This window comes from Gossypium arboreum, chromosome 11 (assembly GCF_025698485.1).
Source record: "Gossypium arboreum isolate Shixiya-1 chromosome 11, ASM2569848v2, whole genome shotgun sequence".
Lineage (NCBI taxonomy): Eukaryota > Viridiplantae > Streptophyta > Magnoliopsida > Malvales > Malvaceae > Gossypium > Gossypium arboreum.
Window position 1 is genome coordinate 133,608,269 of NC_069080.1, and position 17,625 is coordinate 133,625,893.

Sequence of the window (17,625 nt, forward strand, 5' to 3'; positions counted from 1 at the left end):
ATGAGGATGACTTAGGGTTTCTGAAACTTGTTAAGGAGATGGGCTTATTGGGCCTGTTCTTGTAGTTGGGCTATCATGTTTGGGCCTCTAGGGTATTGGGTTAGGTTTTAGCTATTGGATTTTAATAGGGTTTTGGGTTATGTAGCTGGGTTTGTTTGTAAATGGGCTATGGGCCATTGTAGTAATTTTGGACTGATGGACAATTATTTATTGGGCTTTTATTATTTTTGTTTTTTTGTTTTTGTGCTGTAACGGGCCGGGTAAAATTTGGGCCTTACAATATATATATATATATATATATATATATATATATATATATATATATGGTTAATAGTTTTATTTAAGATTGTCACAACTTAGACCAACTTATGTGATAAGTGTACAATTTAATCTTTTAAAATTATTTGAGTAAAGTGTTTATCTTCCATTTTTATCATTGGGATGAGTTAGGAGAAGCTCTAAACATTATATTAATTTAAAAATTTTCAATACTTTCACATTTGAATTAAATTATAAAAAAATTATTTAAGTAAAAAATTATATGAAAAATTAAAAATTAAGAATAAAAATTTGATTTATGATTCTTCTATTAAAAAGAAATAAAATGAAAAACAATCCATTTTCTAATATAGATTTATAATTCCCCATGCTATACAAAGTTCTTATTGGCTTCATCACACATTCCCACTAACTCTATTTTTCCCAAGAATATAAGGCTCTAAACATTATATTAATTTAAAATGAATCAATTCAGGTTTTAAGTATTTTTTAATTCAATTTAAATTTGAGTTATTTTCTATTTGAACTTAAGTTAAAATTTCATATGATAGTTAAAATCAATTCAAGTTTAAATAATTTTAGATATGAAACTTAAACTTTTAAGTTTAATTATTATGGGTAATGAATTTTTAAATGATTATGAATAATTTGGGTTTGAGGAAAATATTACATAAATGTCATTCTTAGAAATAAAGGTGACAGTAAAGAGTGTATTCAAACTGATGGTCACATGCTAATATACTAAACAACCTACAGTGTAAAGAGTGTATTCAAACTGATAGTCACATGCTTTAAAATTATATTCTAATTATTATTGTCATAATCTTATAATTAAATACGTAAAATACAAACCGTCCAACAATTTTAATTATTACTTATAATTAAACTAGCATCCACTTTGCCAACTCTCACGTTCTTGGAAAGAAGGTCCATAGCTCATCTTTGACCCCTAATTTCAGCCCCTATGCTCATATACTTACTTTTTCTAGTTTCTTTGTGGGTATTGGGCGATCTATTTTCTGATTTTGAACACCAGATTGAGAAATTCTTCTCTTCTCATACATCCTCATGTTGTCATTACCTTCAACTTCTTCGTCCATTTCTAGAAAGAAATATGATGTTTTCTTCACTTTTAGAGGTGAAGATACCCGCAAGAACTTTACCGATCATCTCTATGATGCTCTGAGTAGGAGTGGGATCGTCACTTTCAGGGATGATTCAAAGCTGGAGGTCGGCGAAGAGATCACGCCAGAACTCACAGCAATTCAGCAATCATGGTGCTCGGTCATCGTTTTTTCACAAACTTATGCCTTTTCAAGTTGGTGCTTGGAGGAGCTTGCTGAGATTGTTAAGCAAAAAAACGACATGGGACATAAGGTATTTCCAATTTTGTACAATGTGGATCCATCCGATTTAAGAAAACAGAAAGAGAAAGTTGAGGAGGCCTTTGCCAAACACGAAGAGAGATACAAGGAAGATAGAGACAAGATCCAAAGGTGGCGAAATGCTTTGACTCAAGTGGCAAACATCAAGGGATGGCATTTAAATAACAGGTAATTCTTTCTTTTCTTTTCTCTTCTCTAGTTTAATTGAGAAATGTCATATTTCAATAAAAGAGCAAATTTTGTATTTTGGTCCCGCAACAGATCTTTCTTTCTTATTCTTGGTTCTTGTTTGCTTCCAAACTATATTATGTTTCTTCATTCATTGAAAAAGAAAGTGCATATGAAAGATATCAACAAAATTTTATTCAAAAAATCAAAATTTCTTTCTTTATAGGCATGAATCAGAATTTATTAGAGACATTGTTAAGAAGATATTGGCAAAACCATGTCAGACATATTCAGTTACTCATAGTGACTTGGTTGGAATTACTGTACCCTTGGAGGATTTATATTTGAAAATAAACATAGGGGAAGATGATGTCCGCATTATAGGAATCTGCGGAATGGGTGGCATCGGTAAAACAACACTAGCAAGAGTTGCTTATGATCGAATGTCGCCTCATTTTGAAGGTAAAAACTTTCTTGCTGATATTCGAGAAGTTTCAGACAAATGCGGACTAATTTTTTTACAGAAACAACTTCTTTCACAGATCTTTCATGGTGAATGCTTCAATTTTTTCGATGTCCATGAAGGGAGTGCCATAATTAGCCATAGATTATGTCACAAAAAGGTTCTTGTTGTTCTGGATAATGTTGATAACATGCAACACCTAAAATGCTTGGTCAGAAGGCATGATTGGTTCGGATTAGGGAGTAGAATCATTGTAACAACAAGACGAACATTTGCTTCGATGTTGCCAAGTTGATGATGTGTATATGCCCACAACACTGAATCCCAAAGATGCGCTTCAACTTTTCAATTTGAAAGCTTTCCATAGTGATACAATGCCGAAAGGTGATTTCATTGAACTTTCCAAACATGTCATAAATTATGCTGGTGGGCTCCCTTTAGCTCTTGAAGCTTTGGGTTCCTTTTTGTGCGGTAGAGATGCAACTCAGTGGAGGAGTTCGATTAAAAGACTTGAAAGAGATTCTAATAAAGAAATTCTCGATAAACTTAGAATTAGTTTTGATGGACTAGAAGAAAAGGAGAAGAATATATTTCTAGATATAGCATGTTTCTTTAATGGGGAGAAGAAAGATTTTGTAATCAAAGTATTGGATGGTTGTGATTTTTTTTCCAGATATCGGAATTGATGTTCTCATTAAAAAATCTCTCATAAAAATCGATAAACACAACGAATATTTGAAGATGCATGACTTGTTGCAAGAAATGGGAAGAAAAATTGTTAAAGAAAAATGTCTTGATGAACCTAGAAAGCGTTGCAGATTGTGGGAGGAAACAGACGTCCATCGTATCCTAACAAAAAACACATTAAGTCATTCAACAAAAGCTACATACTAGTTCTTTTTTGTATAAAATTCTAATCAATATATGGTATGAATTCAAAGCTTAGTCTAATTAGTTGATACAACGGTCCTTCAAAAATGATATTTAGTAACTTTTTGAGATAAAGGTATTTTTGATGTTTACAATATTAAGAACTTGTAAAATAAATATTTAATTTCATTGCATTGCATTTCCTCATTAGAAACTGTTTTACTTTGTTTAAAATGCTTTATTTATTATAATTCGAGTATAATAATGTTAAACAAAATGTAAATTTTCAAAAGTTTTATCTTATACTGTGCATCATTTATTTTGTTTTTTATTTTCTATTTTTGATTATTTCAGGCTACGAAATGATTGAAGACATTATCATTGATAATAAAAGGTAAGAAAAACGCATAAATTTGTATCTATATATACTATAAATAATTATTTTAATCTATTTAAAATATGATTAGAAACTCTAGCAAAACCTTATACGCTCAATATGTCAATGTTTAATTATGAAATTTGTCTAGCAACATATTACTCTTTCAAAAGAATCAATAGGAAATTTATGAATTTTTGAAATATTAATGATATTTATTTATGCACTAATAATATATATCAATGGATTAGATTATAACGTCTCTTCAAAAACTTTTTCTTTTAATGAAAATGGTTTCATTTTTATTTATGTGTCTTTAGGGTTCTACTTTGATGAGCAGAAATGATTTTACTTTTTGGACGATTAATATTCTTTAGATAGTCTTTTTTAATGTTTATTTTATTTTTCATTTATTAGGACTACCCATCGCTTTGTGATGTGTGACCGTTTAGGGCATGTGGCATTCATGCACATTACTTATCTCTTACCTTTTTAATGACAATTATCTAGTATTTTATTCAAAAAATACGTACCATTGTTTGGTTTATTAACTTATATAGAATTATGCATTGTTTGCGGAACAAATCTGTAAGGCCCAAATTATGCCCGGGCCCAAACCACAAGAATAAATTAAAAATAAAATTTAAAAATTTAAAGTCCAGTTTTTACAGGCCCAAAAATCAAAACTAACAGCCCCAAACCTGCTACATAACCCCAGCCCAACTACTAAACCTAACCAAAACTTACAAGACCCGATAGGCCCAAAATACTAAGATTGCACAGAGCCCTAGCTGTCTGATTGCGCCGCAGCAGTTCGAGCCCCCCAGCGCCTCCGTCCATGCCAACCCTGGCCTCCGTACTGTCCAGCACAGCCTCCGTACGCCAGTACAGTCCGTACCCAAGCGCCACGCACCTATACCTGCAATGAAATGGACAAAACGACAACAGACACAAGAGAAATAGAAAAAATTGTATATTTTTATTTTTCTCCTTCTCTCGGCTATAAAAATCTGGGTATTTTTCGATTGTAAAGGTCTTCAGATTTTTTCTTTCACAAGCAATACAAACGCAAACAATACGAAAAAACCCAGATAGCAAATCAATAGAAAAGCAATAGAACAAGAAGGTGATCTTTTCGAACGCCTGGTGCTTTTTTTTTCTTTTCTTTTTCGCATCTGTTTGAGATTCCTTTCGTTTTCACATGTTTCTGTATAATAAAATAAAGAGAGGGAGAGTGAAACTTTACCTTTGCATAACGAGCCATTGAAGACCTCATCTCCTTCGCTGAAGTCGAAGTTGGAGATGGGATTTCGGGGCTTAAATTGATGAGTTCCACGCTGGAGCGGACGAAGGAGCGAAAAGGGGGGGTCACCGAAGGTCGTCATTCATCGTCGCAGTGATGAAATGGTGGCCGAACGGCGCAGAACCTTTAGGTTCCCCCTTTCCCCATTGTTTTGACTGAAATGTCTAGGGTTTTCAGAGGCCTTGTCCTCTTTTATTCGGTGATGCGAAACGGTGCCATTTAAGGCATGATCTGTAGCCTTAAAATGACACCGTCTAGAGAGTCTGACCCGACCCGTCCCCAGGCACCCCGAGGACCCGTGCGTTTTCGTGGTGAGGGTTATTTACAGGATTGGTCCCTCCGCTTTAGCCCCATTTTCAAATCAATTAATATGCGCAATTTTTTTCTTTTTTTTTAAATTTTACCTGTAATTTGTGTGTGTTTGCAATTTAGTCTGCGTTTTAATGCTGCATTGTGAGGACTGGTATATTTCCAGTTTAGATTCTTCTGCATTATGACGCCTCGCACATTGGTTCCCCTTTTTCATTTGTTCCATTTTCTTAATTTTTCCCTCTTGTTTTAGCTTGATTTCGATTAAGTCCTTTAATTCGTAACCCTTTTGTGTGTTCTTAATTAATCATTTTTAATTTTAAATCATGGCTACTCCATTGTTGTAAACTGTTCTCCTTTAGCAATTCTAGCATAATGTATTGCACATTTTAAATATTGGTTTCATTTATATTATTATATACGTACATATACATATATTACAATGCATATACATTATCTATGAGTTTGCATGTATTTACCTTTAAACACATACATTCTTTCATTTAAATCCATGCGTGTATATATATATAAAACCTTACACATATTTTCATTAAAAATAAATATACTTCGCACACATTAGTATGTTTTCAGCCCATTTTGTTTATGTACGTGTATATTTTGTGCTAAAGTTGGTTTCATTTCATATGTATATATACTATTATCAATTCATTTTCCTCGTATTTTATATAATCCTCTAAACGCATCTCTTAAATTATTTCTATTATATGTATATGTGTATATGTTAATACTTATGTTTGATTTAGATAGATATTATTTAATTTATGTATTTTACGTAGTTTTCCTTATTACATATATATAAGCACATTCTTGAAGCCATTATATAATTTTTTTAAATTTTTAAGCATGCATGTATTTCGTATTTTTACAAATAGTTATTTTGAAAATTATTTATATATACACATAACTTGTAGAACCGTTATGTTTCTTAAAGACTATATCATATTATATATATTTATTATTATTTATAACATATTTTACACATATTTTAAAATTTTCATACTATCAACCCTCATTTCTTTTTAAAAACCAATATTATTTAATATTTTGGCATGATATCGATTAATACATTCATTTTAATAATACGTATCAAGTATATATATCCTTAGTTTTTTATAGATTTAAAGTATTTCAATTCATTAATTCGCATGCCGTATAAGTTATTGGTTCATTAGATTACCTTTGTTCCGACATCGTTTTATACTATTTTGACTCTTAAATTCTATTCCGTTTTGCATATATTTCGTCGGTTGTTCTATATTGTAGCATATATATATTATCATCACGTGGTATTTATCCTGTTGATATGTCAATTATTATTACGTGATTGAAATTAGGTTAACTTAGATTAATCATATTCAATTGCTTGTTCTGCTAATTGATTAATATTTTTCATTCGTTAAGCATTGTATCTCGCATGTACATATTACCACATTCATTGTTTTCCTTTCGAGAACCAAAACCCAAGTTTTATGATTAACTTTGCCTTATTTCAAATCGAATTAATACGTCTTAAACTAACTTTATAATCATTCAAAAATTCTTCAAATCGAAGATGGGATTCGATGTTAGGCAATTCGCAGAATCGTGCCCTAACGTGTTGGGTTGCAATGCTGCGTTTGCTCAAAATAATCGAATACCACTTCGAAATTTCACTCATGCCTTTTAAAATTCCTCAAAACGAAGACGAGGTTCGATATTTAGCAATTCGCGGAATCGTGCCCTAACGTGTTGGGTTGCAATTTTTCATTTGTTCAAAATGATCGGGCTTCCCTTCCAAATTTCATTCATATCTTCTATTTTTTTTTTAAAAAAGCGAAGGCAATATTTGGCATTTGACAATTCGAGAACCATGCCCTATCGTGCTGGGTTGTGGTTTCTCGTTTGTTCAAAACGATCAAACATTCCTTTGTGTTCTCACTCATGTTTTAAAAATATATACTTAAAAACGAAGACGATGTTCAATGTTTGGCGATTTGAGGATCGTGCCCTATCGTGCTGGGTTGCGCTTTTTTATTGATCCGGAACAATTGAATATCCCTTCGGGATTTCACCCACATTTTCTAAAATCTTTCAAAATGAAGGTAATGTTCGATGTGTGGCGATTTGAGAATCGAGCCCTATCGTGTTGGGTTCCGCTTTTTCATTTCTCCAAAATAATCGAGTATCTCTTCGGTATTTCACTTATATTCTCTAAAGTGAGGCAATGTTCGATGTTTAGAAATTTGAGGGATCGTGCCTTACTGTGCTGGGTTTCAGTTTTTCGTTGGACCAAATAGTTGAGTATCCTCTTGTTAATTTCAAATTATAAACTTTTGTACATCAAAACAAGAAGATTTTAACAACCAACTCGAGTAATTCAAATATTATAAAAAGAGCCACATTCCAAAAACATTTTTTAGACATAAGGACAGTATTTAATTGATTTTGTGCCAATTTTAGGCGTAGTGAGGGTGCTAATCCTTCCTCAAGCGTAACCGACTCCTGAGCCCGTTTTCTAAAATTTTCGTAGACCAGAGTCGTTGTTTTAGTAAATTGCAAATGTTTTATTAAAATAACCAAATCTTAGGTGATCCGATCACACCCAAAACAAAAAGATCGGTGGCGACTCCCTTATTTCTGTTTTTTTCAAAAGTCGATTCCCCTATTTTTTATTAAATTTAAAATTTTAAATTTCGAAAAAGGGATAGTTTTGACACAAATATAAATCAAAATATTAATTCAAAACTTTTTTAAGATTAGGTAATTTGACGTGGGATGTCACTATTAAGATATACATATGTTTTTAATATGGGTGTGTTGAATTTTAAAAACAAATTCATGTATTTAAAGTATAAGTTTCGGATATGCATTAGATATAAGAATCGGATATAGGTACTTAAACAAACAATGTCGATGCAACATTACTTTTAGATATTGAATGTTTTTGTATATTCTAAAGCTCATATTTGTTTTGCTCATGGTTATTAGGGAATCGAGCAAAATGCTCAATTTAAGTGTCCATGCCTTCTCAAAGATGAAAAAATTGAGATTACTTAAAGTGCTTTGTCTGTCAAATTGTGATGATCTCAAATTTCTTTCTAATGAACTACGGCTTTTAAATTGGAAAGGATGCCCTTTAAGATCATTACCTTCAAGCTTCCAACCGGACAACCTTGTTGCACTTCTTTTACCATATAGTCACATTCAACAACTATGGAAGGGAAATAGAGTAAGAATTAACTCATCGTATCCTTGTGTTTTAGCTTATTCTAATATAAATTATTAAAATTTGACTAAGGTAAAAAAATGAGCATTATTATGTTTTCTGATTTGTTTCTAATTTATTATGGTCTTCAATAGCCCCTCTATAAGTTGAAAATTATCAACCTTGAAGGATCCCAAAACCTGATCAAGATACCAGACTTCACAACAGCATCAAATTTTGAAGTTCTGATTTTGGAAGGTTGTACCATATTAGTGGATGTTCATCCATCAATCGGAGTGCTTAAGAGCCTTAAACTTTTGAATTTAAGAGATTGCAAAAGTCTTAGGACTCTTCCGACCAAAATTAGAATGGAATCTCTTGAAACATTAATTCTTTCGGGTTGCTCAAGTCTTGTAAGGTTTCAGAAGATTGATGGGAAAATGGAATGTCTAAAAACTCTAGATCTTTCCGGTTGTTATAGAGTTGAAAATTATCGGAGAATTTGCAGCAAGCGAAGTTTTTGGAAAAGCTCGACTTGAGTGAAACAGCCATAACAGAACCACCATCCTTCATTTTTCAATTTAAAAATCTTAAAGTTCTGTCTTTCAATGGATGCAAAAGATCGTCTAAGTTACAACAAAATCTTCCTTCTCTTTTCAAGTTAATCCGAAGAGGAAGGACAAATTCCATGGCTCCGATGTTACCTTCATTGTCAGGTTTGTGTTCATTAAGAGAGTTGAATCTAAGGGACTGCAGTCTTTGTGAAGGAGATATTCCTAGTGATATTTCTGGTTTATCCTCTTTGGAATTCCTTGATCTTAAGGGTAACAATTTCATAAGCATACCTGCATCTATTATTCGACTTTCCAAGCTTAATTATATTAGATTGTCAGATTGCAAGATGCTTAAATCGTTGCCTGAGCTACCAACGAGTACAGAAGATGTGTGGATAGATGGTTGTTCTTCACTTGAAGTAGTTTCAAGTCCATCAAAAGTATGCAATTTATCGGATTCTGCTTACATTACAGCCATTAACTGCTACAATTTGGCGGAGAACGACAATGCATTAACATTGCTAAAGAAACATCTTAAGGTCAGTTAATCACTCTCTTTTCTTTTACCTTAGAGAATCTCATACTTGAAATTTTATGATTTTCATTACTGAACTACTGGTGTTTTACCCTGCAGGCATTTGCAAATTCAAGAAAAAGGTTTTTTGTTATTATACCTGGAAATGAAATCCCAGAATGGTTCAGCCAACAGAGAGGTGGCTCTGTAATTGAAATACCTCTGCCTCTCAATATTCAGAACGACAGTCAATGGATTGGAGTCGCTGTGTGCTGCATTTTTGTCAATGATAGTGCTTCTGGGGATAAGATTTTCGGCTGTAAAGCTAATATCCTAATATCCATAGTAAAATTGCAGGACAATCTGGCTGTAAAAATTCTCGAAAGGTCCATTCGAGTATAATTTCTTTAGGTCGGGAATATGTCCAACCCATAAAGAAGGACCACCTTTTTCTTCATTATTGGTCTCGTGATGAACTATATCCATCTTCCTTGGTGGATAAATGTGAACCAAAGAATTTACTAACAGCAGATTGCTCCGATCAAGAATGAGATGAGCTTGAGATATATTTTCCAGGTAACTATAGTTTTAAGGCAAAGAAGTGCGGTGTTAGAATAGTGTATGAGAAAGATTTGGAAGAAAACAAAGAGTTGCAGTGTCATAGCACTCAATCTTCTCCAAATTTTGAACGCATCCTCCAACACTCTGCTCACGACAATGAATCGCTAGGTAGCACTTCTCACATAAAACGAAAACGTAATATCTACGAGGAAGTAGAGGAAGAAGGGCCACAACCAAGACGGATGCAAAAATTTTTCAATTTTATAATGGGCCAATTGGAGAAGAAGCATTAAGTTTGGTAAACTACTTAACCAACCTTGTCCGATTAAAAGTTTTTTTTACACATATACCTTATTTACATCTTTTATTTCATTTGAAGTAACCACTCAAGACTTATTTGTAATTTGCGATTGAGATATAATCCCTTTTATATATTAAAAAAATTAAAATTTTTATTCATACTTATATTCTATACCTATCCCAAATGTTGATATAATATATATATATATATATATTTTATACCATTTACAATTTTAGTCACTTAATTCATTCCTTTTACATAATAATGGAAATGTGTACATTTTGGTTGGTTTCATTTTTTACTTACCAAAATTTTATTTTCATTATATAGAAATGTGGAGAAAAATAGATAGTATTTCTATCAAAGCAGATGCTAATAAGGTAAAAATCCTTTAACGAGGATTAGATCATAATTTCAATTGAGTTAAAAGTCATTTAATTTTTATTTGAGACCAATTTATGTATTCAATTTAATCCATCAAAATTGTTTTTTTTATATATTTGGAAGATTAAACATAAGTGCTTAAATAGGTTTAATTCCTCCTAATAAAAGTATACCGTTTAAATTTTATAGCTTGAAGTAAAATGTTATTATTCTAACTCTTCATTTTGTATTTTTTTATAAAGTATTTATATTTAGACATTTATTTTTAGCACCTACTCTTTTAGTTAATTGATTTTTTTCAAAGTTCAATAGATTTTAAAATATTTGCTTAATATAATATAAATAACATACATCATAATTATAAAAAATATTATATTATATTATCAATTAAAATAATCTTCCATTTATTAATTTGAATATGATATCTCTGTCACCCATTGCTGGTGCAGATAGAACAACGCGGTCTTTGATGATCTTCAACCATGGCATAATTGTAACTTACTTGAGGGAACATCAGTATGGAAATTCGCTCAAAGTAATCAATGGTTCCGATGATTAATATATGAATGAATTCTTGAGACTATTATAAACTATTTTTTTTTTAATTTTATCATTACATTAAACAAACAATAATCAATAATTAAATAAGTCTTTTAGCATTTAAATAACTTCTATAAAAGTTGATTGAGTTTTAATTCAATTGGCATAGACATTATTGTTAATGCAGGAAGAAGTAAGTTCGAGTGTACTGAAACATATTATCTTCTTATTTATGATTCGGGATGGAGTTATAAATAGCTCTAAACATTATGTCAAAAAAGAGTAAAAAAGAAAAAACAGATATCTTTTTGTTGAGGGCAACAATTTCATCACCATTCCTTTGGCTCTGACTCAACTTTCCAGGCTTAAATTGCTAGATGGTTGTTCTTCACTTGAAGTAGTTGCAAGTCCATCAAAAGTATGCAATTTAGTGGATTCGGCTGCCGTTAAAGCCTTTAACTGCTTCAAATTGGCTGAGAATATCAATGCATTAACACTGTTGAAAAAACATCTTAAGGTCGATTAATCTCTTTTTTTCTCCCTTACAAAATCTCTTACTTGAGAATTTATAGTTTTAGTTACCAAGCGACTTGTGTTTTATTTTGCGGGCATTTGCAAATTCAAGAAAAATGTTTGATATTATCATGCCCAGAAGTGAAATCCCAGAATGGTTTAGCCAACAAAAAGTGACTTTTTTAGTAAGATTCCCTTACCTATCATTCTTCAAGAAGATAGTCAATGGATTTGAGTTGCTTGTTGCTGCATTTTTGTCAATAATGATGCTTCAAGGGATATCAGCTTTATCGACTGTAGAGCGTTAATGTATGGTAGAAATCCTCGACAGATTGAGAGGAGAGGCTAGTTGGTGGGTAAACGATTCAACAAGCCCATAATGAAAGAGATCACCTTTTTCTTCGTTATTGGTCACGTGATCAATTATATCCATTTTCCTTGGAGGATAAATATGGTGGCTGTGAAACCAATAATTTAAGGACAACAGATGACTTAGATCATAAATGTGATGGGCTTCATGTGTTTTTCAATGGTCATAGCCTTAAGGTGAAGAAGTGTGGTGTTAGAATAGTGTATGAGAAAGATTTGGAAGAAATAAAAGAGTTTCAATGCCATACCACTCAATCTTCACCAAATTTTGAACACATTGTTGTGAGACGACCCTTTATGTAAAGTTGGCGAACACTTTAACTTTGGTAGACCAAAAATAATATGAACATATTTTTAAAAAGATTACTTGCAAGTTAAGTTTACTTGTAAGACAAGTTAAACAAAATATATTTAGTTTCTAGTATATTTAGTTTTTATTAGTATAATATATTTAATATTTATTAGCATAAATATCTTTGTTATTTCTTTTCATATTTAGGAATTTCTCTTACTATAAATTTGTTACATTGTTTAAAGAATGAGTGAACAATATTAAAAACCTTATCGACAATTTTGTTGCTAAATTTTTTATTTTTTTTCTTTGCAATTCTTTCCATCTTAGTATCAAAATTTCAATAATTGGTATCAGAGCTATCTTCTTAAGGGCCATAATTATTCCCTCTGAGTTACATATGGCTTCTGCAAGTTTCTCACCACCTTTACCGTTTATTTTCAATGGCAAAAATGATCATATATGGGTTGTTAAGATGAAGACCTACCTATAGGCTTATGACTTGTGAGAGGTTGTGAATACTGATGTCGAGCTAGCACTATTAAGGGACAACGCGACAGTCGATCAAATCAAACATCATAGTGATGAGCGAGCTAAAAGATACAAAGCAATGTCATGTATACAAAATGGCGTCTCAAATGTCATATTCACACGTATTATGGCTTGTGAGACTCCAAAAGAAGCTTAGGATACGCTAAAGGAGGAGTTTCAAGGTTCTGATAAAACCAAACAACAATAACTTATTAATCTCAAAAGAGATTTTAAGAATTTGAATATGGAGGAGGCTGAACAGTAAAGTAGTACACAGACAAGATTATGGCGGTGGTAAATAACATCAGGTTACTTGGGAAAGAGTTCGCAGATAGCAGGGTCATTGAGAAGGTCATAACAACACTTCATAAGAGGTATGAATTGAAGATTTCCTCACACGAAGACTCAAGGGATCTCTCAGTGATCTCTCTTTTAGAATTAATAAATGCCTTGTATGCTCAAGAGCAAAGAAGAGCATCAAGGCATTGGAAGCACGTAGAAGAAGAAGTAAGGCATTGGGAGTGCGTAAAAGAAGAAGCACTGCGAGCCCTGAGTATTGATGATGTGAACCCCCAAAAACATAAGGGTAAGAAAGGTTGGACAAAGAAGAAAGAGGATAGATGTAGAGATGGTGGCAAGGAAAAAACCCACCATCCTTCCACTTCAAAAAGACAAATCACTTGGAAAGGTATTGTTGGTTCAAGCCAGATATTCAATGTAGAAGCTGTAAGCAGTTAGGCCATATAGAAAAGGTATGCAAGAACAAAAGATGAACCCCTCAACAGAATGTGCAGGCTCAGGCAATTAAGAAAGATCGCATTCAGGAGAAGCAGGTGTTTATAGCCACAAGTTCTGCATCAAAGAACAAAGTCGTGAGAGGTCTGTTGATTGATAGTGGATGCGCCAACCATATGACCTCAAATGAAAGCATCTTCAAGAAGATAGACCGAATCTGCAATCTTAAAGTTAGGATTGATAATGGCGAACTCTTAGAGGCTAAGGGGAAAGGCAAAGTGGTGATCAATTCGCCAGTAATTACAAAAGTAATTTTTGATGTTCTTTTAGTACCTGTGATATATCATAATCTTCTTAGCATTGGTCAATTGATGGAGAAGAAATACACTATTGTTTTCATAGATAAATGATGCACGATATTTGATTCATTGGGACAGGAAGTGGTCACAATCTCAATGAAAAATAAAAGCTTTGTGTTGGATTGGAATTTTGAGGCTTTAAGAGGCTATACCGGTCCAGTGGATAAATCATATAGTTGGCATAAAAGATAAGAACATGTGAACTATAATTCCCTTAGTTAAGTGTGGAAGTCAAAATCAGTTGAGAAGATGACAAAAGTTGAAGATAAATATGGAGATAAAGGTTTTGATTACGTTCCTGTTAAAAGTATCAGGCCTATTGTTGAAACTTATCACAAATGTGACTTAGCAGTAATGGAACATGCAATTTTTGAAGAAGTTGCACGAGAAAACAAATTGGAGTTTGCTGCAAGGTGGTCAAGAAAGAGTTGCAAATTGGCCAATCAAGCAGTAGCAACCAACAGGATGAAGTGTGAGCTTGCAAGCTTACCAAAATGCAAGTTACAAACTCAAAAAAAGTGTGATAAGGCATAAAAGTAACATATTTTAATCCCATTCTTGATGTGTTTTTGGATGATTTATTATTTAATTTAGTGAATTTGATGCTCCTAATCCTTTAATTTCATGTTTCCATACTTAGGAGAGCATAAGAGAGCAAAAGAAGCAGAAAACGGGCCAAAAATTGGACAAAACGAGCTACTTTTAGGATCCACATGGCCTTGATATTCCCACACAGGCTGAGCACACGCCCGTGTCAGACACACAGGCTGGCCACACACCCATGTGCTAGCTCGTGTCAATATCGCTCCCTATTACCTAAACACGCGAAAAAAACCAATTTTTGATGTTTTTGAGCATTCTAAAATCTATAAATGCACACTAGAAGAGGACCTAAGGGAGCACGCAGAGTAAAATGAAGAAATTACTCGAAAAATGCCGTCGAAATCAACTCAGAAGCAGGATTTCCTTCAAGATTGAAGATATCCAGTCAATTTCTCTAGAAGTTTTCGGGTTTCTTTATGTTTTGTTGTTTTCCTAATTTTGAGATGTTTTCCTCCCAAAGTATGAACTAAATTCCCTAGATACCTAGGGAAGACGAAACCTATGATGGATCTTATTATTTAATTTTTGAATTACATGATAAATACTTGATTTCTTGATCTCAATTATGTGTACTTATTCCATGTTTCAATGTTTTTAGGATATTAATTCATGATTGATGTGCTTATTTTAGTGGAGCAAAAGTCCTTGTTTAAGAATAGATCTGCCATAATTGAGTGGAGTTGCATGCAATCCTAAAAATAGGATGACATAAATCTACCAGATTAGAGTCAAATCTAATAGGGGAATCCATAGATCGAGTTAATGAGACAATAGGGGTTTTAATTAGAAAAAAATTTCAATTAATAACCTAGAGTCAGTCATTTTTACTCTCGAAAGAGATATTAATATGATTTAGGGATTTTTACGGATCAAGGCAAGTGAATAAATCGTTTAAGTCAGATTCAGAATAATAAGTGAAGTCTAGGTGGATTTTTTCCTGGGTATTGTCTCTCTCATTGGTTTATTCGATTATTTTCGTACTTTATTCTCTGTCTAGTTCTTAATAATTAGTTTAGATAATTTTAGATTAAAAACAAACTTCTTCAATTTACCGGCTAGATAATAGAAAAATAGTAAGTACTAGTACTTTTAGACCTCGTGGATACGATATTCCCGACTCACCATAGCTATACTATTATTCGATAGGTGCACTTGTCTTTGTCGTGATTTTAGTTAGTTAAGTAAATCATCATCAAAGTGTGAGTTGACAAATGTGCGAGCTATGAAAAGTGCAAGTTGCAAGTTGAAACAAGTGCGAGCTATGCAAAGTGCAAAATGCAAGCTGAATAAAATGTGAGCTGCAAAAGTGCAAACTAGCCAAAATGTGAACTCATCAAAATATAAAGTTGTGAGTTGGCCAAGATGCAAACTTGCTGATATTCTGACCAAACTGCTTGAAAAGTCCAGGTTTGAGAAACTGTGAAATGAAATTGGCTGTGGTAGCATGAAGGCCATGAAGGAGTGTTGCGAGATGACCATTCATGCAAACTTGGCGAACACTTCAACTTTGGTGGACTAAAAAAAAATATGAACAGATTTTCAAAAAAGATTGTTTGCAAGTTAAGTTCACTTGCAAGACAAGTTAAACAAAACATCTTTATTTTGTAGAAGATTTAGTTTTATTAGTATAATATATTTAGCATTAATTAGTATAAATATCTTTGTTATTTCTTTCCATATTTAGGAATTTCTCTTGTTATAAATACTCATGTTACATTGTTTAAAAAATATGAGTGCAAAATAAAAAAAAAAAACCTTAGCAGACAATTTTGTTACTAAATTTCTCATTTTTTTTCTCTACAATCCTATCTTAGTATCAAAATTCCAACACACATCCACCAACACCCTGCTAACAACGATGGATCAATAGGTAGCACTTCTCACATAAAACAAAAATGTAATATTTACGAGGAAGCAGAGGAAGAAGGGCCACAATCAAAACTAACGCAAATTTTTTTTTTAATTTTATAATGGGCCAATTGGGGAAAAAGCATTAATTGTGGTAAACTACTTAAGCAACATTGTCCTATTAATTTCTTTTACACATCTACGTTGTTGATAATACTATAAAATGACATACTTTTATTTGTTAATTACATATATATTTTGAGTATTGGGCTTTTTATGGTTTTTTATCTTGTAGGGACTAAATTGAAGGAAAAAAAGAAATTTGGAGGAAAAAAGAGTGAAATTAAAGACAAAATAGGTCAGCATGCGAAATAGGAAAGAAATGGTGCCGAAAATACATAGTGTGAAAAACTTGGGGAAAAAAATTAAAAGAAGAGATTTATGAACATAAGACTTTATTTAAATTTGAATTTTACTTTTAGGATTATTGTTAGGATTATTATGATATTTTTTAGATTTAATTTCAAATTATATTTTTTCTTACCTTCTAGAGTTTAATTAGGAGCAAATTAAGTTTTTTATGTACTATAAATAGGAGATGGAGTGGCATGAATATTCACTAATCAATTCTGTAAAAAACTCCTTTTCCCTAAAGCTTTTAGCTTTTTGTTCCTTTTATTTTCCAATAAAAATTCCATTCTATTACATCTGTGTTCTTTTCCCGAAAAGCACGAGCCATTAAACTCATCTAACTAAAGGTTATCAAGACTCCTCCAAAAGAGTTCATGAGGCTTAGAATCTGCAATTAGCCTTCTCAACGAGTATTCATCATTTCTCTGCATTACGGGACTCACTTCTGTCCATGTCCTTCCAAAAGCAATCTTTTCATCTTGTGCAAGGAACGACCACTTTTTATGTTTTGGAAGGATTGCACAGTTGGTTCGTTAACTTATTGCATCAGATGTTGTCGAGCCCAAGAGATGAAATGGCATGACATTCACCATTGAGAAGCGATGACCTAGTGTAAGATGGTCCCACAAAAGTGACAGTTAGCTAGAGTTAAGTTCCTCAAGATTGTAAAGTTTTAACCTAAGTGGAGCTGGTGGTCGTAGGCGCCCTCTTCCACTATAACTGACTTATTCGATCATGAGAAGGATCACCTA

General features: G+C 32.5%; 1 long non-coding RNA gene and 1 pseudogene across 1 annotated transcript; one reads left to right on the plus strand and one right to left on the minus strand.

The window, feature by feature from the left end:
• The first annotated feature begins 1,185 nt into the window (after positions 1-1,185).
• On the plus strand, positions 1,186-10,280 carry LOC108471852 (disease resistance protein RPV1-like; annotated as a pseudogene).
• Positions 4,131-5,193, minus strand: LOC108470454 (uncharacterized). Its single transcript, XR_001869333.2, has 2 exons — positions 4,788-5,193; positions 4,131-4,460 (listed from the first exon to the last, which is right to left on the minus strand). It is a non-coding gene; the product is annotated as an uncharacterized LOC108470454 (long non-coding RNA).
• Positions 10,281-17,625: the final 7,345 nt, after the last annotated feature.